This window comes from Peromyscus maniculatus, chromosome 3 (genome assembly GCF_049852395.1).
Source record: "Peromyscus maniculatus bairdii isolate BWxNUB_F1_BW_parent chromosome 3, HU_Pman_BW_mat_3.1, whole genome shotgun sequence".
NCBI lineage: Eukaryota > Metazoa > Chordata > Mammalia > Rodentia > Cricetidae > Peromyscus > Peromyscus maniculatus.
This window is the reverse complement of record NC_134854.1, coordinates 54785889-54808826: the sequence shown is the minus strand read 5'-3', so window position 1 is coordinate 54808826 and position 22938 is coordinate 54785889. Positions and strand designations below refer to the sequence as shown.

General features: G+C 39.4%; 1 protein-coding gene and 1 long non-coding RNA gene across 4 annotated transcripts in view; one reads left to right on the top strand and one right to left on the bottom strand.

Moving 5' to 3' along the window:
* The window catches only part of LOC121827926 (uncharacterized), a 107911-nt gene extending 107082 nt beyond the window's left edge, over positions 1 to 829 (bottom strand). Inside the window, exon 1 of the long non-coding RNA XR_006070266.2 lies at positions 421 to 829. This is a non-coding gene — a long non-coding RNA (uncharacterized LOC121827926). The remainder of the gene's footprint in view (positions 1 to 420) is intronic.
* Chrm2 (cholinergic receptor muscarinic 2) overlaps positions 1 to 22938 on the top strand; it is a 131391-nt gene that overhangs the window by 672 nt on the left and 107781 nt on the right. For all 3 annotated transcript variants that reach the window (XM_076566519.1, XM_006996659.4, XM_015989982.3), the window contains exon 2: positions 80 to 227. The gene's annotated coding sequence lies outside the window, so the exon portion shown is untranslated. The remainder of the gene's footprint in view (positions 1 to 79; positions 228 to 22938) is intronic.

The window sequence follows — 22938 nt, the reverse complement described above, 5'->3', positions numbered from 1 at the left end:
TCCGCAGTCTCCCCGCCTCCCCCGCTCCACCCGTCTAAGTGCCGCGGGGACAACTAATCTTTCGCTTTTCTCTTGCAAGATCCAGGGAGAAGGAGAGCGGACGGCTAGCTGCGGACTCTAAGCTGTGCAGCACGCGCCAGAGCGGGTCCAACTCGAGCCCGCCAAAGGCTCCTCGCTCCGGCCAGACTCCACCAGATCGCAGCCCCGGGCGACTAAGTCAGCTACAGGTAAAGACAATGCCACACCGCCGGGTTCTCCGATTGCCCACGCCAAGGGCCCTGGTACCTTGCAGCTCCTCCCAATCACCCGACCCTGGCCGCAGAGGGGCTGGGTCTGGAGGAATTGTTTGGTGGTCCTCTGCACGTGCAGGTTTTCCGTTGGAAACTTTAGCATCTGGGGCTTGCAGGAGAGCACACATACCTTGGCGGATCTGGTGGGGGTGGGGGCACAGCTGGGACTGGGGTACCATTGGGGTCGCCAAGTCCAGGGAAATGTGGCGAAAGCTGCCTGTGAGCAGCGCTACCTTAGCATGGCTCTGTCTTTGAGCTTAACATCTGACCCTTCTCCTCTTCATCCCCCATCCCTATCCCCAACTCCAGATGCTGCCATGGGGAAGGCAAAGACAGCTCAGTCTCTCCAGCCGCTCAATCCCCTTAGCTCTGTCCCCCTGGGGTCTGAGCACACTGCGTTTAGGGTGGAGGCCCCTCTCATTCCTGTTCCCACACTACACTGTCGTGTGACTCCGCCTTGGGAGCGAGCCTTCGCATGAGAGAGACAGGTTTGCTGCTGTGATCCACGGACCTTGGCCAAAGGGCAGAGAAAATAAGGTTCTAGGGAAGGTTCCCAGGAAGAGAGAGAGAGGAGCCCTCTGCAAGCCAATTTTCCTCTGGGGGCGCACAAGGTTGATTGTCCACTGGCTGAGGGAAGGGGCCCCAGTCCAGAGCTGGTGAGGTCTTAGACTCTGCGGGATCTTGGCCACCCAACTCATGGTGGGTACTGGGTCACTCTGCAGGTCGTAGATAGGGAACCACTGTGCCGCAAATGACCTTTACTGTTGGCATCTGCGGAGCTGGGCGATCCCCACTAACTTGTGGCTCTGGGAGCCTGTGAGGTGCGATCCAAACCCAGTTGCAGACAGAAAACACAGAAATTCCACCTGTGCGCTCCACCCTTCCATGTCCCTGGAGGGTCACAAGCTGAGCAGGGGGAGAGGCTTGCTTTGTAGAGTGTTCCAGGGGTAAGGATTCACTCAAATTGTTGACAACTACCGGGGTGAGGGGGCACACTCTGCTTCTCTCCTTCGATATATGCATCCTATGCATTTCCCCTTTCTGTCTCTGTCATTCTGCTCCCTGGAGGCTCTTCAGAGCCGCAAAATAGTCCAAGGGAGGGTCGACCGACCGGTCTTTCAGTCCCTTTCTGTGATGCAGACTCTGGAGCTTGTGTGCATATACCCGCGGAGAGAAGCGCTCACTGCCAAGAGGCGGGAGGAGGGCAGAGAAATGGAAGTAAACACTTAAGGCAAGTAGAAATGCCCGCTGACACGTCACCCCAGCTGCCCTCTCATGTCCTTGTGTCACTTCACGGTCCCTGTGCGTCTGTTCCTGCAGCCCCACTGCTCCAAATCTTCCCATGGGGTGGGGGCGGGGGCGAAGGGAGCGGGTTAAATCTTCGCCCCTCGCTCCTATGCTCCGGGTCCGGAATCTCCCAAGCTGGCTTGCATTCCTCTCTACTCCTTTTTTTCCCCTTTTTCCTTCGTCTAGTTTTGATTTTCTTGCTCTTTCTTTTGCACTGGGTTGCTGTGGGTATATGAAAATCTTATGATGTTCAGTCCCTCCAGGCACAAGCAGCCAGCGGCACAAACCCACATTCCAGCGCTCTGCTGTGCAGGCTTTAGAGCTCCAGTGCCCAGCCACCATTGGGCATTCCCCCAGCATCTGCAGCCTTGGCCATCTTTGCCTAGGCTTCTGCCTTGATCCAGCTGAGTGGTGAGGGAAGTTGTTCCCACTCCCTGGAGAAATCCTAGGGCACTTAGACAGACCTTGGTAATTTGATGTAACAGTGTAGTAGGGAGGCTGTGCTGGGGTATTTCGGAGAGGGGAGCACCTCTGAGGTGCAGTGGGAGGCGATTTTCCTGTTCCAACACTGGGTGCCTTGCCCCAGCCCAACTAGGTGCAGGTTTGTTAGTTTTTTTTTTTTTTTTTTTTCTTTTTTTTTTTTTTTTTTTTTTTTTTTCCTAATCTGCGCCAGAAGAGTCTGATGCCAGAGTGCCAGAGTGGGCCTGCACCTTCCTTCTGTTCCTTGCAGTTGGCATATGCCTGGATTCAGAGGTCTTCCCTCAAAGAATCGGTTAACTCGGAAACTCCGGGTTAACCAACTCCGGGTTGCAGGGCAAAGGCTTTCACAATGTTTTCTGCAATTAACTGTCTTGATAAATGTACAGGTGGATATTCATTTTTTTCATTGCTAAGCAATATTGGGGATGTTGATTCACTTAACATAGAAACCCCTCACAGTCGCTAGGTTGTCTTGAAGAATATTACAAAGACACTGATGACTGTAGACATAAAACCAGTCGATTTAGCCAAGACACAGTTTCATGCTGAGAACTGTATTGGGTTCCAATTGAGAACGGGCACTTTTGAGACTGTAGTCAAGTGGATGGGGGAAGTTTGTGCCAACAATGTCACAGCCTTGTCTTAGGAAAAGGACTAAGGAAGTCATGTTAAAGCCAGAAGAGCTCTGGTTGTCACACTGTTATTAATAATGTGTTGAAATTGTGGCAATATACTTGATAAGCTACTTCTCATCCATTCTCTGGACTTTCTGAGATAATAGAATATTGGCAAGTATGTTTAAAAATACAAAATTGATTCCATAAAAGATGGGAACCTCTGCCCAAGTTTGTCTGTTGCTTGGAAGTTCTGTGAATATAGTGGAGTGGACATAGGAGAAAGTTGAGTCGTAGGACCTGAAAGTCAGAGAAGGCTCTCTGACAGATGTTTTGACATCCTGTAAAAGGAGAAATGATATGTGCTTATGTAAGTGTGCCTGAGGGTGCCTGTAGGGGAACTGGAGGAAGAAAATAGGTGGATTGCAATATCCCTATCAGTTCAAGTGCATGAGAACCCAGAAAACATGTTTGAAGCTCTCAACTGACTTCAGAAGCAGCTGTGGAAGAGATTAACGGTTAGAATATACTTGAAAATCTTCCTGCAAAGAGCCCTCATGGGCAATCACTTTTTTTTTTTTTTGGAGGGGGCATAAACTGCTTTCTTTAAAAACAAAAATGACAGATTTCTCTAAAAGTGACTTTATATCTTTCTTGGCCCAAACAGCCCCACCACCACTACCCCAGCCAGGCAATTAGACACATTCTTAGAGGACCGTCTCCCAATTCCAATCCAGAGCAGCCCATTCCCAGGGCCAAGAGTGGTGGAGGGCTTGAGCATCTTCAGAGGTGGCCAACCTGCTGTCTGGCAAGAAAAGAACTAACTGATGGTGTGACTATCCAGTGGTCAGTATAGAGCAAGCTGACTGATAAGAAAGAATGAGTCTCCCAGGCCCACAGCAATAAATAAAGCAGAAGGAGGTGTAGAAGAATAAGAGAATTTAGAGCAGAATGCAGGAGAGGTGAAAAGGAGAAGGAGAAAGGAAAAGGAAATAGGGTAGGGACTTCTGAAAATGACCTTAATAGAACATGGTTCTTGGTTCAGCATCCACTCCTGACACTGGTCTTGACACCTCGCTCTGTGAAACAACGTTCCCAATTATCTTCCTATATAACTACCTAGAGACCTTTCTCCATCTGATCTTAAGACGTCTTTATTTCTTTTTCTTTTACTCTTTTAATTGGTGAGATGGAGACTGACAAACAACTGACAGACAGAGTTCCCTTGAAGAACTGGTTTTCTTCATTAAAATTATGTTTGCACTGATACATTATTTCACATGTCCATGCTGTGTTCCCTCAAGGACTCACGTGTCTTAAATCCTGTTACTATCCCCCTTGTGACTACTAACATCTCATTTGCTCCCACTCTGTTTCCTTCTGTCCGTTGAGCAGATGTTCCAATCCCTTTCATTAGTGGTCAGCAGTGCAAGTGTACTGCCTGCACATCCTAGGCTCTGCTGGGTTGTTTTCTGGTGTGATAATATGTACGTCATGTGTACACGCATGCTCCTGTGTGTGCGCATATGAGAGAGAGGTGAGGGGAGGTGGTATGGCTCATGGGAAGCAGGTCATCTTTCCCTAGGCACTTTCAAACTATGATAAATCCCCGGCAACTTTCCTAAGCAGCTTACATGCATTATATTATCTGTTTTGCTACAAATCCTTACAATTTTGAAGTGTCAAGCACATACCAGGTACTTAATAAATCTTTGTTGAGTGGATCCATTTTCTCATTGCAAAAATTCTAGGACATAGGTACTATTTTTCTTGATTTTACAGGAGTGGAAACCCACAGCCACAGAGATCCAGTGATGACCCCAAATCACAAAGCTAGTGTGTTGCATCCCCAAGACACAAACACAGCCTGTTGGACTCTTGGGTTATCTGATACTGCACCAATTGACTATATACAGAGGCATATCTTGTATTTTGCCTGTGTTTGGGGAAATATCACTGTGATATTCAGTTTTCAATCATGTTCTCTCAATCCATTTAATTTGACTCTGCCTTTTCTGATTAGATCCCCTACATCCCAGCAAAGAAGAATCAGTGCCAACTGAATTCTTAGTTGGCACAACATGCTTACTCTACTTAGTTAGTTATTATCCCTGGTTGAAGAAAGCAAAGGCATTAAGATTACCAGGCATTTTGCCAGGTGCCACATCCACCTCTCAGCTAAAAGGCAAGAGGACAACATAGAATTCTAATGTCTTCCAGTTGAACTCATGATAAGTAGCTAAAGATAATTCCTCAAAGTGAAACATCTAAGTACTTCATGAGAAACTTCACAAGTCAAAGTCCATTCGAGCTGTCTCATCCTTGTATTATGGTGAACGAATTGCTCTCTGTCATTATTTTTTCTTTCTGACACTCAGGTTCTGAGTTTCAATGGGCTCTTTTAATTTTAATCTGGCTTTATTGTTTACCTCTGCTTTGCAAGGCAAATGTGACTTTGTGAACTGCTATCAGCTGAGGAGGAGGAAGAGGAGAAGGCTTGCAACTTCTATGCTGTCTATTCTTGTCTTCATTTCATTTTCTTCTTTCTTCTCACATGCTGAAGTTCCTTTTATACTATGACCTAAATATACAATCATCTTAGCTGCTGCTGTTACCATGGTAATGTTTCATGGTAGATAAGGGTATACTATAAGAATCAGTTTCTGTCATTAGTAATGGAATTCTTTCCCCCCAACCCTTCTCCCTCCAGCCAAGCTTACTACACCTAATGATGCCCTCTGGTGTTCAAAGTCAGGAAGCGCACTGGTTTGATTATGAGGAGCTCATTGTTTAAAGCTTAGGAGCCACTTTAATTTCAATCTGAAAATGGACATAAGTAAGATAAGACTTAATTAAGATGGTTTAAACAATGATATTATAAGAATACTTTTTGTTTCCTAAGTATGTTAAATGCTGTTTACTATGCAGAGATCTAGAAAGTTCTGATTAAAGGAAGTAGACCTACTGTATCCTTTTATGCTTAAGGTGATTGTGAAATATTCTTATGGAAGACAGAGAGTTTGTTGCACTGATGTATTTACAGAGGAGAATCTAGTAGAATATTTTGTATGCTTTGATCTGTGAACTTAAAAACAGGAAGTCTTCTGGAGAATAGGGGGTGGGTTTCTTGCTGGAAATGGCTAGATGTTTTTACTCTTTCTCTACAATGAGCACGTTTTGTTAGTCACTCATAACCCAACACACTGACATGAAACTGATATGCTGAGAGCACTCCAAGTTCTATGGCTTCTTCCATTTTAGTGGCAAAGCAAACCAGTGCTTCCTCTGGGGCTTCTCCAGAATCTCTCACCAAATCTCCATTGGCAGAGGTTTTTCAGACCTTTTCAGACCTTTGGCATGCTGTTTTGAACTGAAAATGGACATAAGTAAGATAAGACTTAATTAAGATGGTTTAAACAATGATATTATAAGAATACTTTTTGTTCTATTCTCCAGTCTTTTGAATCTCCTCCTTTTATTGCCAGAGTGCCCTTTCTATAATTCAAATCACATGCCATTTTCTCCTTACAAGTCTTCCAGTGTTTCTCAAGTGTTTGAGATAGACCCTCCCATCACTGACAGTGAGTTCTTCCATCACTGAGTCCTTCCAACACCGATACGGTGAGTCCTTCCATCACGGATAAAGGCTCTTTACCCAGCTGCATCTTAGCTTGACGTTTCTTGACCACTGTTCTACAGAGACAGAACACACAATAGCTAATATCCTGACACAACCAGAGTAAATGCTAAATAAATATTAGTCAATATGTTCTTTCTCTTCATTTATTTCCTCCTCTCTTCTTTCTTTCCTTTCATTTATCACTGGTGTTATTTTTATTACAACAAACAACATGTAATCAGCTTTTCATTTATATTCAGAACCAATATAATAACAATATGGCATTGTTGGTGTTTAATAGTCATAATAATGTGTTTTAGAGGGGAAAGGCATGAGTTACTATTTTAAAGCATTCCATGTATTTGGATAAATGGTTTTCTTGGATATCAAACTAAATTGTTTGCAAAGTGGAAGTACTTGCAAATTTAACTAATTTAATCTGGTACTGATAATAAAACAACAATTAGAACTTAAAATTTCAAATTAAGGAAAATAGAAGAACAGTGAACATATTTATTAGTGATGAAAATCATGAATTTATAATGTATTAGCAATAAGAAGCTTTGATTTTTTTGTACTTAATCTTAGGCAAAAGGCTGAGAAGTGATGAGATATGATTTTTTAAAATAGCTAACTGACTTTCTAACAAAATTTTTGCATAGATGTTTATAACTCCATAAATATTCATAGTTCCTTTCTATGTTATTGTATAAAAATCTCCCTAGGCTACATCCTAGCTTAGGTTCCGATGTCTAGTACATGGAACAATAGCACACGAAGGCTGAGCATCTGCATTTCCAAGATAAATGAAAATGGATAATTGAAGTGTGGTAGGGGGTGGTGTGCTGAAGTGTTCTGTTTTCATTTGGCTCAGGAAGGCAGGACATCTGCTTTGATGGCTAAGAATCCATTTGCCCTTGGGTGGTGACCTCTAGGCACATAGACACACGAGCTTTCAGTACTTGGCACACGTAGCTTGTGCTTTGAATGACAGAGATCTGAGAACTGGCTAAATCACCACTACCTTCGGAGACATTTTAAGGACAGTAACTCAGAGGTTGAATGCCTAGAATCCTCTGTTCTTCTTGAAGAGATTATGAGTAATCAGGCCACACTCCCAAGAATATAGATCTTTAGCAGGTACCTGATATGATCCCAAAGTGAGCAACACTGAAGCTAATTATGTTATAGTAAAAGAGTACTTTAGAACTTACTAGATATTGAAGAGAAAAAACAGACAGAATGCTCAGCCCTGAAATGTGTCTATAAGACTTTATCATGAAAACTTTGCCCCCCTGTATAGACTGTCAAGATCCAGACAGAGTGATCAGTGTGGTCCAAAACCTTTGATTTCCTGGGAAGATTCCAGTGTGCTAAGCTATGAATAACAATTCAGCACAGCCGTGGGTGGTGGTGCCTGTCTTCTGTACACCAGTTTATCTCCATGCAGCTCAGTTCCATCCCCATATCTACATCCTTAGAGTGAGCCTTGGGCTGGGAAGGGTTGAGTACTTGGTTCCCTTTGTAAGCTTTGTTTCAGTTTTTTTTTTACCTTCTGTGGTCCTTCATTTTCTTTCTTGCTAATGTCTTCTCAGACCACAATATCCCTTTGACTCCTAACCTGTCCTGCACCACCCTCTGTATGGTTGAATGTCTAGGTTGTCACTGGGAAACAAGTGAACAAGAACCTGCTCCTCTTCCTTTTCCCAGCCCCTCAGGGATGAGCTAGTAACAGTGGGGGGATTGTCTTCAGTGTTAACAGTGGACATTTAGTTGTTACTGCTACAAATATTCATGCACTGTGATGATCCCAAGAGGCAGACTTACCGAGTAAGCACATACTTCATGAATCCGGATGCTATAATGATCATTCCTGATGTTGTTATTCACTCTTAGTTAAGAATATGGTTCCTCTGTTTTAACAAGGCAGATACACTTTTCCTTACCAATAAACTAAAGGAAGATGGCTCTCTTATCTCCTGATTAATTAACAATTAATTAACTACTCAGCGGCTCTTTACTAGGGGTGAGTTAGATAGCTAAAGAATTACCTGAAGACTTTTTTTTTTTTACATTTCATAAATGCTAAGCATAGAATAATTTGATTGGTAGGGGTAATAAAATATATTATACACATTGTTGATGTGTATAATACATGTGTATTATTGAACAAGATGATGATTTCTGTACCTTCCTTGACTTTATTTCAAAGGGAAGAGGCTTCTGCATAAACCTATAGGAAATAAGTAGAATTTCCCTCTCATTCCCTGCATTCTTTAGGCTGAAATATTTTGTTTCATTTTATGGAGAGGAAACAGAGTGGCCCCAAGGCCAAAGTATGTTTTCCAGATAGATCCCTTGTTTTCCCTGCTTTGTCCTCAAAATGACTTTTCCTTCAAATACTGTCAATGAAGTGGGCAGCTATGTATTTATATGTAAACCTTAGTAGTATCGATCTCTTTTCCTGTGCATGAGTCCTGAGGGTACTGAAGGAGGGGTGCCATGGATGACAAAGACTTACATGCTGTTGTCACCAGTGGGTAGATATAAAGTCCCAGTCCAGTTTTATTTTTAAATGACCATGATTGCTTTCTGTGACTAAATATTTATAACGTCAGATTTTTCTCATTTGTGAATGAGCTATTCCTCTGTGACAACAGTAGTGGCCAGCTGTCCCACAGCAAAGCCAAGCCAAGCCAAGCAAAACATGAAGTGAGAGTTTCTGTGCCGTGGTTCTATGGAACTTTCCAACCTCTGTTATTTCTTTGGATATATATATATATATATATATATATATATATATATATATATATATGTATATATGTATGTATATATATATATATCCTCAGCTCTCCCCTTTGTAGTACTTACTTCTTACCCTTTCTTTATAAACTTAATAACAATTGGGAATTTTTTTTGACACTGAATGACTTGGACTAAATCTGAGTCGGAGGCTATTTCCACAGCACCACATCTGAGACGAAGCACGAACTCTGAAGTCTTCCTTGCTTTGCTTCACTGTAGAGCAGGCACCCTTTAAAAGAGGCCATCCCATTTGAGAATTTGGCACCTAGTAAAAACAAGGACCAAGAGAAAGGGAAGACAAATACAGAGGTAAGTCTCACTTGCAATCATCACTTAAAAAACTAACTTATGGAAAAGACAGAGCTCTCCTTAGAGGGATGAGTCTGAGGTGAGGCTCAGAACCACCGTGTTGGCCGGTAGCCTGGAGGACGCAAATTTGTCCACTTCATATCTGGAAGTGGTGGAGCATGAAAAGTCCCTCAGGAACTCTTTTGGGGCACAGAAGTGGAAGATATTTCTGAAAAGACTTCTGGGTATAGAATTCTTTAGGCATAAAATAGTTCACGGTTATTTATCAAAGACGTGTGGCATTTCTTTTGATTAGGGCAAAACCAAGCAGTGTGACGATGCTGTTCTTTAGTTTCTGTCTGTTTTATACAGCTACTCCCACAGTCTTTCCCTGTAAAGTAATTGCTCTTACTTAAAGCTGACTTCTGCATTGCACATACACAAACAAAAGGCCAAAGGACCTCCCTGTTGGGAGGAGTAAAACATCAGTAGACTAATTCTCTCCCTGTTTACGTGTCCATTGTCAGTTCTTAACTGTTGATACACCCTAAGACTCCTGAGAATCATAATTGTCTATTGGTAAATGTTAATACTAGCTAATTTTTGGTACAACTAATTGAAATTTCACACTCTTGTATTTCCGTATCAGTCAATATTTTTGCACACTGACACCTTTAATCAAGGATTATCTTTCGCAAGGAACTGCCAACAGGGCCCTAATTAATTAAAGTGATAATTGTTCCCCTCTCTCTTGCAGCTTGTTGGTTACATAACACATTCTGCAGGAAATTCACAACTTCAGCATTCCTCTTTAGATGCTCCCACTTCATGAAGATTCCTCAGCTTCTATCTCTGCAAGGGGTTTCCAAAATTTTTAATTAATTTTATTTTTTAACTGTGAAGGAGGACATATTTATCCTCCAGTGAGTTTTCTTATTTGAACAAATAAAATGGCATATTTCCATTATTGGAGTGTCTGGATTAAATCCTAGGGCTTCTTTCCATATAAGAGGGAAGTTATCAGACATTTCTCTTTTGATGTTCACTAGGTTGGCTTATTCAGTTTCTTTGTCACAATGTATATATCCATGGTTCATTCTCCTTGGATCTGTTTTCTGTCCCCCAGGGCTCAGTGAGTAAATTGCTTCTGCAACAGTATGTAAGGTTACTTACGTTCCCAGGGCTGGTGTGGTACCGTGATTTCAGTAGACATGAGATCTAGATTGTACTTTGTAAATGGCAGCCCTGCTGTGCTATTCTTTAATAGACATTTCCCCTCTGCCTTTGTGTTGGTACTTCTTGGTATCTGGGATACTCTCTCAGAAATAACTGACAGGGCCTCGAAATCCATGAGACAATTCCCCTAAGTCCTCAGAATCCATGAAATCCCCGTACTATACGTTGGTCAGATCTTCAAAAGGTGATAGGATCCTATTTGCTTATTTTTTACTAACTTATTGTGATTTCTTTCTTTCACTTGCAACAAACACTTGCTTAACTATGTTTATAAATTACTTTTTATCCCAAACCCATGTGGTCTTACTTTATATTTCTAATATAATTGAAATGAGACCAAATACCAACAGGTCAGTCATCTAAAACTCAGATTGCTTTTCTCCCCTTACAATGTATAAATTTTTCTTGCTACATTAGGCTTTTAGAATAGACTTTATGTTTTGGAACAGTTTGAGTTCACAAAACTAGAGTGAAAAATACATAGTGTTCTCACAGATTTCCAGTCCTTATACACCCAAGGATTCTTCACACGACAAACATCCTCTAGAGGGTGACAGTGTTATCATCTATCCAGACCTATCACTTATATTTGACATCCTTCTTGGTGTTTTTCATTATATGCACTTGGACACAAAGATAATGATGCCCATATATCCAGATAATACCATAATGTATACTTCCGTTCCTATGAAAATCTTCCATGTTCCACTTACCCACCCAACTACCTTCCTGACTGCTGACTATTACTCATTTGCTCTTCTTTCTGTCCCCACAATTTTCTCTTTCCCAGAACATCAAGTCAGTGGGATCCTTTAATAGCTTCCTTTCTCCTGGTATTTGGCATTTACCTTTCCTTCCACTACTTCTCACTATTAGGTCGTCATTTGTTTTCAGATCTGAATAAGATTCTGTTGTGCCTGGTTTCTCTGGAATTTAAAGCTTTCCCCCCTTGTCCCTCCAATAAATTTTTAACCTGTGCATCATATAAATTTTCTCCTCTCACCACATATAACACATTATTTTATTCTTATACTAGATTTTTCTCTAATCTTTCATTTCCATACTCTTAAATTCTGGAAGTTTCTAATAATACCCAGAGCTCTCATACTTTAAATATTATAATCCTCTCTGTTAGTCTTTCTGTAAGTAACCTTCTCCATTTCAGTGCTTAATAATAATATGACACTGCTACTTGCCATTATGTGGACTTTTATTAACTATTTCTCCACTACTATATTTTACAGGAGATGCCTTTAATTCAAACAAAAACTGTGTTTACCCAGTTGTGATGACTCTTTGCTCCCTGGTGTCTAGCCAAGGAGCAGGGAAGAAAGGTCCTCACAGATCTGTGTCTTTTTCACAGATCTTTTCTGTGTCTTTTTCTCTTTATCAACCAATTTCCCAGGACTCAGCAGTCATGATAATGCCACAGTTCAATAAAAAGTTTCAACTATGAAAGATATATGACCCTTAGATGAAAGGCCATGAATTTGAATTTGGCTTATCAATATCCCCGTTTCTTGTTCAGAAGTAAGAGGAGTCCTAAGTGGTCATTTAGCATTTCTCTGGACTGTGCCCTTTCCTTTATTCTAAGACTTCAGGCAAGTTTGATATCTTGGTCTAATCATCCCAGCTATTAGACATGGGCTTTGTACTAGATAGCTAATGATATCCACTAACTATAACTTGACTCTTAGCACCTCACTGGGTCCCACCCTTCAAGCACTTGAATTTATATTCATGATGCATACCATAATTTTTTTCACTGATATTGTCTGTTTCTGTTAGAATAACCCTACTGCATGAGGGCAGAATTTTTATTATTTTTCCTTTTATTATTCTTCCTTTCTTTTAAAAATTATTTTATTTTTGTCTTCTTCTTAAGATTGAATCTAGTATCTATGTATAATCTTAGCACAGAGATAAATGCTATAAATATTATCTAATGATGATTTTATACCTTAGTCTGCCAAATTTTCCAAGTATCCTACTATCCAAGTATACTTCTGTTGCTTCTACAACATTAAGTTAATTATCTTCTGAAATAATATAAAAGACTGAAAAACTTCCCTTTGCTGGAGGCGGGGTGGTGGTGGTGGCACATGCCTTTAATCCCAGCTTTCGAGAGGCAGAGGCAGGCGGATCTTTGTGAGTTCGACCAGGTCTACAGAGCGAGATCCAGGAAAGGCACAAAGCTATACAGAGAAACCCTGTCTTGGAAGAAAGAAAGAAAGAGAGAGAGAGAGAGAGAGAGAGAGAGAGAGAGAGAGAGAGAGAGAGAAAGAAAGAAAGAAAGAAAGAAAGAAAGAAAGAAAGAAAGAAAGAAAGAAAGAAAGAAAGAAAGAAAGAAAGAAAGAAAGAAAGAAAGAAAGAAAGAAAAAGAAAACTTTTGGGGAAGAGTATTACCTTAGAATACATTTCCCACATTGTAAACCAACACTTCATTCAAACTTTAGCAGCCGGGCAGGGGTGGTGCACACCTTTAATCCCAGCACTCAGGAGGCAGAGGCAGGCAGATCTTTGTGAATTTGAGGCCAGCCTGGGCTACCAAGTGAGTTCCAGGAAAGGCACAAAGCTATACAGAGAAACCCTGTCTCAAAAAAACAAAAACAAAAACAAACAAACAAAAAAGCTTTAGCAAAAGTTTTCCTTGGCTTCTCTTGTAGATATATGATGGTATCATTTGTTTAAATTTAATCAATTCTATATCAAGCACATGAAATTGCAACAGGAAAAACTTCTCAGTGTCTGTAAAATGCAACAGCACAGATTTCTCCCCATTATTAGGGATAGATTTAATATCATTTTTTTTCTTTTTACTTGACTCTAACTAACAGATATATGAGCAAAAATAAACAGCAATTTTAATCATGAAACCATTTATTATACTGAGTACTGATAACATTGGAGCATTCATTTATTTGTGCTTGTAGTCATTAATTGAACAAAAAATTGCTAGATGTGCATTTTGTATATAAAGCTGTGTTCATCTCATAGCTAATCTCTCTGACCCAACGTCCAGACACCCACTCTGTCTTCATATCTCAACAGGGGAAGAAACTTAGTTCACTTAAATCCCAACTTCCATTCTCTATGATAGGAAGCTTTGCATTATCCATGTTAGCTTTGTTATAACCTTTCATAGCTACAGAAGGATTGTGATACCTGGTAGGGGTCTTTAGTATGTACTAAGACCTTAGAAAGAGAAGATTCAGTTTTCTTTGAAGTATGATCCAGATATGTCTCAAACAGAATAAAATATACCCATTTCATGTGTTTTTGTCAAAACTTAGTTTTTTCCTCCATCTACATACATTCAGGAAATCAGTAGATCCAATCTGATGTTTATTTCACAGTTAAACATACTGGGACCAAGAAGCAGTAGTGGGTTTATAGCTCATCTTCTGTAGTATTGGAACCAAATTTAGAGTCTGAATATCCTGGTATCCAACCCATTTTCAATGTTATCATCACTCTAACTGCCTCTATGGAATAGGTTGCTACCTAATTTTTCATCTTAGACATTAGCTCCTTCTAAGAAAGCTCTTGTCCCATAAAACCCCCTTGATTCACTTCCTTATTTGAGTAGATCTTCTTATTCTCTTTCTTTCCACAATGGCTTAGCAGGTATCCCATGATTTAATAGTTCTATTTTTATTGGCAACACATGAGTTAATCAGTGATTTCAAAACTTTAATGACAGGTAAGAAATGATGTCAACCCATCAGAACCTGTGTTGGTTATTATATCATTGATTTCAGTCCTACTGAAAATCAACCCTGGGTCAACAGGCTATCTAATCTTGACAGCAGCTACTTTCCTATTCTTTAGAAGTTTTGTGAACATTATCCACTGTTTTATTTTTAACATTCATGTAAATAATTAAGGACTTTATTAATTTTTGGAGTATATATTTGGACTTGCTCATAATACTTTGTGTAAGTCAAAGCTTATATAATGATATAAATTAAAATTTTAACATTATATAATTGAAAAGAAATTAGACATTGTATTGATGTTTGTTCCCTAAAAATGTACAACTTCAAAAAGTAAATGATAGCATGATAAATGAATTGTTTTGTTGTTTTTTGAGACAGGGTTTTTCTGTGTCGCCATGGCTGTCCTGGAACTCACTCTGTACACCAAGCTGGCCTTGAACTCAGCGATCCACCTGCCTCTGCCTCATGAGTACTGGGATTAAAGGTGTATACACTCAGCCATTAAAGGCTAAGTTCACAATCAAAAAGATATACAAACTTTTTAATGGAACTGCACCAAATTCTACTTCTTTCTCTTGCTTCCTCATTTTATAAGGTCATCAGAAGACTCTGTTCTCATATCTATTGCCAAGTTTACAAAATTGTCGAGGCAGGATCTTTAGAGTGAGTAAGAGACAAATTGGAAAGCCACATTTTTGTGTCATCTTTTCTAATTACATCAGTGGATTTTCCTTCCAAATAGCATTACTTCATCCTCAAGTCCCAACACCTGTACATGTAATTGGTTTGTCATAAATCTTTTTAATGCCAGGCTTTTATTATTTATTTATTTTTTTGGTTACCATTTTTGCCATGTTTTTATCAGGAGGAGGAGAAAGGAGACAAAATTGGTGGTGAGTTGTGGAGCTGGTGCTGTCTGGAACACCAAATGTCTCATGGACCTGAGCTATTCAAAAGGAGATGCCAGAATACAGTAGTCACAGGCCACTGTCATTCTCAGTGGGAACGTGATGTGCCCCTGAAGAATGCTGGGAAGGCACTTGCAAAGCTATTTTAAGAGGCATTTAGAACAGACAGAGGACAGAGCAGTGTAGGAGAGCGTGCCAGAAGCCTAGTTTGTAAATACTGTATTCTCTTCAGGGGTTACTCAGTGGCAAAATTAAAAAGGATGCCTTGCCAAGGAATGAAGCTGCTTATCTCCACCTCACGAAATTCCATCCTAAATAGAGTGTGCAAATTAAAATTGAAATGTTTCACCCGATGACAGGAGTTCTGCTTCTGTTTATTTGCTTTGTGTCTTTTTCATATGACTTTTCCCAACTTACAGGCTGGTGCTATGAGTTGGTACCAGAAATCCACTAGAAGACAGATGAGATGCTGTCCTCAGAGAAAACGTATTTGAAGAGGCTGGAAACTAATTTGCTTCCACCTATTTAGGAAAACGGTTCATTCATCTTCATAAGGCCCAGAGGGAAAGGGATTTGGACAAGAATGACCATTTTTCCTTGGCAGGAGGTGCTTACTTGACAATGGATCAGAGGAGAGACAAATAAGGACCCAGAGTTTGAATTCTTGGTCAGTGAAAACCCCAAGGTTTCTAGAAAATTGGGACAGGCTACTTGCAGAGACAAGTAGGTCTTAGAAGCTCCCTTCAACTGCACCTCTACCTCAAAAATAACCTAAATTTCAGAGGCAGCAAAAGTATCTATGCACAAAGAGGATGCTATCCACACCCCATCTACCCATACCCTGAAAAAAAATACCCATCTATCATGTCAGTTTTACTTGACTTTTTTGATCCCACATTTGAAAGTTCACTTTCTGTGTCCCTTCAGTGTTCATTCATCTATTATACAGAAGACAGATGCAGGCGCTTTGTAAAGGATAGCTATTCTGACACCAGAAATACTGGTGACTCATTTGCTTTTCAACATATATTACTAAAAAATTAGGTGCATCTAGATTCTCAGCTAGACTCCCAACATCTAGGCTTCATTGTAATTCTAATCCCTACAGTCTGTGGTAGGAGATAAGGTGAGAAAAGAGAAACCATAAAATATGGGTGTTATCCTAGAGACTTTAGCACTCCGAAATCACAAAATGCGACAGTGATTAACTCAGCTGAGGCTTGGTTTAATGGAGGACTAAAGGGCCAATAGGGTTTCAGCCAATTAAAAGGAAGGAATAAGGCCCTGGCAAAGATTGTAGAGCATGTGCCAAAGAATAAGAATGGAACATTTCAAGATTGTGAAGAATGAACAAGTCGTTCCAAAGCTACCTTACTCATTACCATGTGCAGAACCTATCACCAATGGCAAGCATTTCTTATATGTCACATCCATCCCCTCATTCTATTTCATTAGAAAGTCACATAGGACCATAGGAAACTGGATAAAACTATTGTGGAGGAAGTTAAATTATTCAAATGGCATCATCTAGTTTATACTTACCACAGTGTGCTGTGCTGAGAAAGAATGGACCCATGTAAATATGAAATAAATATTCTTCCTGAATTCCCCCTTTCCTACCCTCCAATAATCTGAGCTTCAGATAGAACAGTAAGATGATTTCATTGTTTATATATTAAAGCACGTTCAGCCAGTCACTGAAGGAAACAGAAAACTATCTCATTTTTTTTTTTTTTGTCTGCGTAGGTTCACAGATGCTTGTCACTTTATGAGTAATCTCATGTTGAATAAAACAAGGTGAGGGAAATACAATGAGCCCAAATTGTGTTGCCTTAATGGATGAATCCTACATCTCTTTATATCTCAAGCAGCCACTGAATTGATATTACAGATTGGGTGATTATTTTCTTTTATGCTGGATTCCCTCTCTTGAAATGTTCTATTTGTAGACTAATTATGACTTGCATACATTTCCTAAAGGAAACATTTACAGTCTGAAATGAATTAGTATATCCACCATCTTAGTTTGTCTTTGCTTTTTTATAAGGGTATTAATAACAAATTGAGGAAATATAAAATTACTAATTTAGGGTTACTTGTCCCAGCTGGGATGACCTGCCTGGGAATGGAGTGTATTCAACTCCTATTCCATCATGTTTCCATCTAGAAATTGCACTGCCAGAAATGTCCTGAGCTAACTCATCTACCATAAATCCCCTGGGTGAGTTATGTAGAAGTAAATTAGTAGTGATGAGTTTGAACCTGTCTGTTGAGTCACCTAGACTTCAAAAAGCATAGAATTTCATTGGTAACCTCAAAATTTCATGGACCATGCCTCCTAATAATTATTTGCCACCTCATGAGAAAATCAAGTGTCCAGTAGAAAGAAGAGACCAAGTTTTTACTGTTTGATCTCTGTGAAGTAGTTCCCCTTCTGGGGGTACTTAGAATTTTTATAATTATTATTATTATTATTTGAAAATATATTGATTTCAAATTTTCATTTGGGAAAAAAGATGTGGAGGAGAAACTTTCTCTATCTTAGAAAGTGTTTGGTGACTTTCTCTTCCTTCTTTCACTGAAATAAGTCCAACTTGGGTATCTTTGGGAAGGCAAAGATAAAGGGGATTTACCTCAATAAATTTCTCCTATCGGTCATAAAGGGATTTCTGGAACTTCCAGTAGACTCCACTTAGCTTCAGGCCATTCTCTTTTTATTCTTGGTCCTGGCTTTCCTAACTATTTAGCCAATGGGTTAATGTCTAGTAAGAAGCCTAAGTAATGGTGTCTCAGAACATGTCCCTTCTTCTCCATGTCTGCTAAAACTACACCTCCCTTCCCATCTCTGCATGGAGTAGAAGCAACAACTCTCAGATTCTTCCTGATTAACTTTTCCTTCTGACTGAAGTGGAGCAGCTGATATGTGGTGTTAGAAGCTGTGGGGATTCAGTGAGAAATACTTTAATAGAGGAATTTCATACTTGAGTAGAATTAACATTTTCAGGTCACTTTCATGCTAACTCTTACCATGTCAATTATGACAGTGAAAACAATCTCCTAGAAACATGTCCATGGGCCAACCTGATCTAGACAATCCCCCACTGAGACTCTCTTCATAGGTAAGTCTAGGTTGACAATTAGAACTAACCATTAAATAAGGTTCTTCATGATCAGAATCATTGCATTTACATTTTGGATCCATTTTATAAGCACTGAGAAGCTATACTCACAGAGTGCTCTGCAATTACAACCACTATTAAACAATGACTTAGAGTCACATGAAACCTCCTACTGTATTTTATGGTCTATTTAGTTATGTTAGTTATTATAAGGAATGCGATTTTCTTTCTGATAAACACACTTAACATTATGTGCTTGTTAGATTTGCTTCTTATTCCATTTAGAGCTGAGAAATTTCACAAATGTAACATAAAGACTGGACATCTAGGCTCCCTGAAAGATAAGTTAGCCTGGATTCCCCCATGTAGAACGTGATCTGTGCAGCAGGTCTGACCATATATAGCTCTTCAGTATTGCTTTCTTACCTGCAGTTACTTTTCCGGTTGTTTTTTTTCTAACCTGGGAATATTGGTTGAAGTTTTAACTAAATTATCAAGGGATTTCTTTAAAACTAAGACAATATGTTCTAAATTTTTTAGTAGAGTTGAGATATCTAGAATATAATTTTCTGTGTGTGTTGACTTAGATTGGGAAGGGAGTAACGGAAATATAATCTATGAAAATGGGTGAGCACATGTTATGAGAACCGTCATATGACCCTGACAGGCTTTTCTTGTGTGTGTGTGTGTGTTTGTAGCTAAAAATAACTGATATATTGAGCATATTTTCCTGGGAAAGTATCTGAACAGAGAGTATTCTGTGGCCATTGGCTACCTTTCAGATTAAGTACTTTTCCTTTGCAAAATCCCCAAAGAATGTCAGTACACAAAAGAAAATCACCATGTCCTACAATAATAAAAATCTGTGACTCAGAGACAACATGAAAATGAATAGAAACAGTCTGTTTACCACAAATATTCTAGAGAGAAGCCCCAGAAGACTGCCTTCATTCCAGTGGCCAGAAACCAGGAGCTGCGCTGTAGTGGGTAATAGAACAGACTTCTGGATAGAAAAGGATGCAGGGCTGGCTTCTTGGATTTTTGCCAAGACTGATAATTCTATGAAAAGGTATAGTTTGTAGAAATTAAACTCCCCTTTATCAAATACATATTAAACAACAACAACAACAATACACATACACACACACACATACGCACACTACCATCTACTAATTCTATAAGCTCAGAAACTTACCACTTACTTCTTTTAAAATTACCTTTTCATTTTAGGACAGTTATAGAGATACAGCAAAGACTGCATGGAAAACTTCCATGCACCATCATCCACTTCCTTTTGTGAGAATTTTGTTATGCTGCATTGGACACTAACTAACCACCACTGAAATGTTATCAACTGGTCTTGCTTCATTGAACTCAGAGTTGTTACTCAATGTCCTTTTTCTGATTAGGAGTCATATCCATACCCAAACAAATGTAGTTGTCATTTCTTTCTCCAGGACACTATGGTAGTTCACTATGACAGAGGTTTTAGATGACATTGACAGCTTTATGGTTTACTGGCCAGACATTTCACAGCAAACTTTTTAGTCTTGGTTTATGTGCTGGTTTTATTATGGTTAGTCTGTGGTTATAGGAAGGTATACCCAGGACCGTGCTATCCATGTGGATCATCACAAATGATGTTGATTTGATCACCTGTGTGAGGGTTTGTATGCTGTGACTCACATGGGACTCTTCACTGCCTTATTGCATTCTCCACCATGGTCCTCTGGAACTGACAGTGAAATTCTCATATCTCATGTTAGCCATCTTGAGTTACTGCTGCTTCATGGTAATCCAGCCACATTTATTTGCTTTAAACTTTCTTGGACAAGCCTTACTTCTGTCTTCTATTTAGAGATTTTCATAGCATACATATTACATTGGCTTTCATGTGTAGCAGTGGTTCTCAACCTTCCTAATGCTGCCACCCTTTAATACAGTTCCTCACATTGTGGTGACCCTAACCATAAAATTATTTTCATAACTACTTCATAAAACTATAATTTTGCTAGTGTAATGAATTTTAATGTAAATATCTGTGGTTTCCAATAGTCTTAAACTATCCCTGTGTAAAGGTAGTTCAGTCCCCCTGAAGGGGTTGCAACCCACAGGTTGAGAATCATTGATATGAAACTTTCCATGATGAAATGAGATTGGCCTAGTGATTAATCTAGCATGGAGAGTGAAGAGATCCAAGAGACCCCATTCCAAACTGAGGAGCTATAGACAGTTGATGGCTTTGTGGGGGGAGGGAGAATTGCATTTGTTTAAGGGTGTAGCTCTTGTTAGGATGACCACTCCAATGGATGCCTCCATACCCAGTAGTATATGGGCAGCACAAAATGGGGTTGATGATTTGCTTTATAAAAGAAAATAAAGATCAAATAAAGTTGGAGTGGTAAGGTAGGGGTAGGTCTGGGAAAAATCAGGGAGTGAATATGATCAAAACACATTGTATGAAATCCTCAAGAAATTAAAATGTATTTTTTTTAAATGGGATTAGCTTATGTCTTGGATCTTTGCTTCCTTCCTAGAATTTTTGCAGTCCTTTATTTTCATTTTCAGTTCATAAGAAGCCCAAGAGTCCAGCTCCCAGAACTGTTCCATGTTTTATAGAATGCCTCGGAGTATCAAAGGTTTAGGAAAAAATACTTATCTATTTAAGGGTCTTTAGGAAAAACTCACAATTCTGAAGGTAACTTTATTACTGGATCTTGAAAAATTTTTCTAAAATTCTCTCCACATAACTACATTCTCCATACATACTACCCTCTAAGTCTGTCACTTCTCTCTATATGTACCTCAGCTACATACCTCTCAGCGCACACACGCACGCACGCACGCACGCACGCACGCATGCACACACACACACGCACACACACTCATTCACACACTAACTCTCACACTCATTACTCTTTCATACTTCTCCTTCTGCACACTCAGCTACATCTTCTTTTCAGCACAACACACACACACACACACACAGATGCACACATGCACACAAACAGCCAAACTCTATACAATTTAAAACTTACATATACAGGGTCTGACACATTCTCATAACACAAGATAAGTCACATAGTTTTTTCCAGGCTAGGGAGGTCACACTGACTGGCCAATGAGTAATGCTTGAACGTGCACATAGCTCTGAGTGATTAACATTCCAGGACAGAAAGTGACATTGAATTTCTGGACTTAATAAACAGTTGGTTGGCTGAACCTTGAGGCTTATATCAAAAGTAAGGCTAGGGACAAGTGCAGAAAGTCCACTGTTGGGAGGACCTGTACAGGGAGCCATGTCTCAATGCTATCATCCTGATTTTTGGTTCAACAGAAATGTAGAAATTTGTCCTTGTGTATTCTCTGTAGGGGCAGCTAGTCTGTTTTGAATTTGTTCAAAAGTCTAAATTTAGCTGTCTTTGTGGCTGAAAATACTGCTATTTTCCTGTGTCAGTTATGAAAAATATCCTAGTATTGTTTCTATTTATCAGAATTATAATGTTTAAGCAGAAATCATCTTCCTGACCATCCACAGCTATATGCGTGCTCAAAGATAGAATATTTTCAAGAGATAAACACACAAGCAGTGGAGAAAATACCCATAGCTGTTATGAAGGAAGAAATGTAGTGGCACATGTAGAAATTACAGACAGTTATTTACAGTCAGTGACCCCATGGCCTTGCCAGGTGGGGCTCCCCATCAGAGAGTTATTCATCTGGTAGGTTGATCTGTTGAAAACTAGTTGTCACCTGCTGTGGCCTCTGGTAAAGCTATTGTTACCAGCAGCTCTCAGTACTTATGTCTTGGAACTTTGCTTCCTTCCTAGAATTTTTGCAGTCCTTCATTTGATTTTTAGTTTATGTTTTGTTAACCAGGGAGAAGGTAGGAACAACAGCTACCTTACCAATGGGGGCTGGTATCTAGTACATAATAGATAGTAATATTGCTTGAGGGATTAAATCAGTAGAAGAAAAATAAGGATTGAGGGAAAGGCATGTACTCTGAATTATTTCTGGTGATAATTTCTATTTATGAATATCCACCTTTTGCTTAAACTGTTGAAAATTGTTAAATTGTATTTAATTTAATGTCATTTATCTTCTTTGCTTTGTTTGATACATGGATTGAGATGATATATTAAAAGAAAAAATAATATTAATTTCTGTAACAAGCACAATAAGATGACATTCGTCTTAAGAGGCCTTAAGAGGTATGTTGTATGTTTAATATGCATATTATATATTTATTTATTTATTTATTTATTTATCCATACTGGCTGTGAACTTCTAATATAGCCTAGACTGGTATCAATGTAATAATTTTTCTGCCTCAGCATCTTAAATCTGGACATAGGCATCTATCATTCCTGGCTTGGTAGAACATAGTACTTCTATTACATATTCTATATTTTCTATATGCAAGGGTTTCAATAATATAATGAATGCAGAATAACTTTATAGATTAAGCAAGAAATAAGTGAGACCACTTGAACAATAGCAAAGTTGTCACTAAATACAAAAGTAGTAGACTTATTCAAAGAGATGACATATTCAAATGAACATCAGTGTC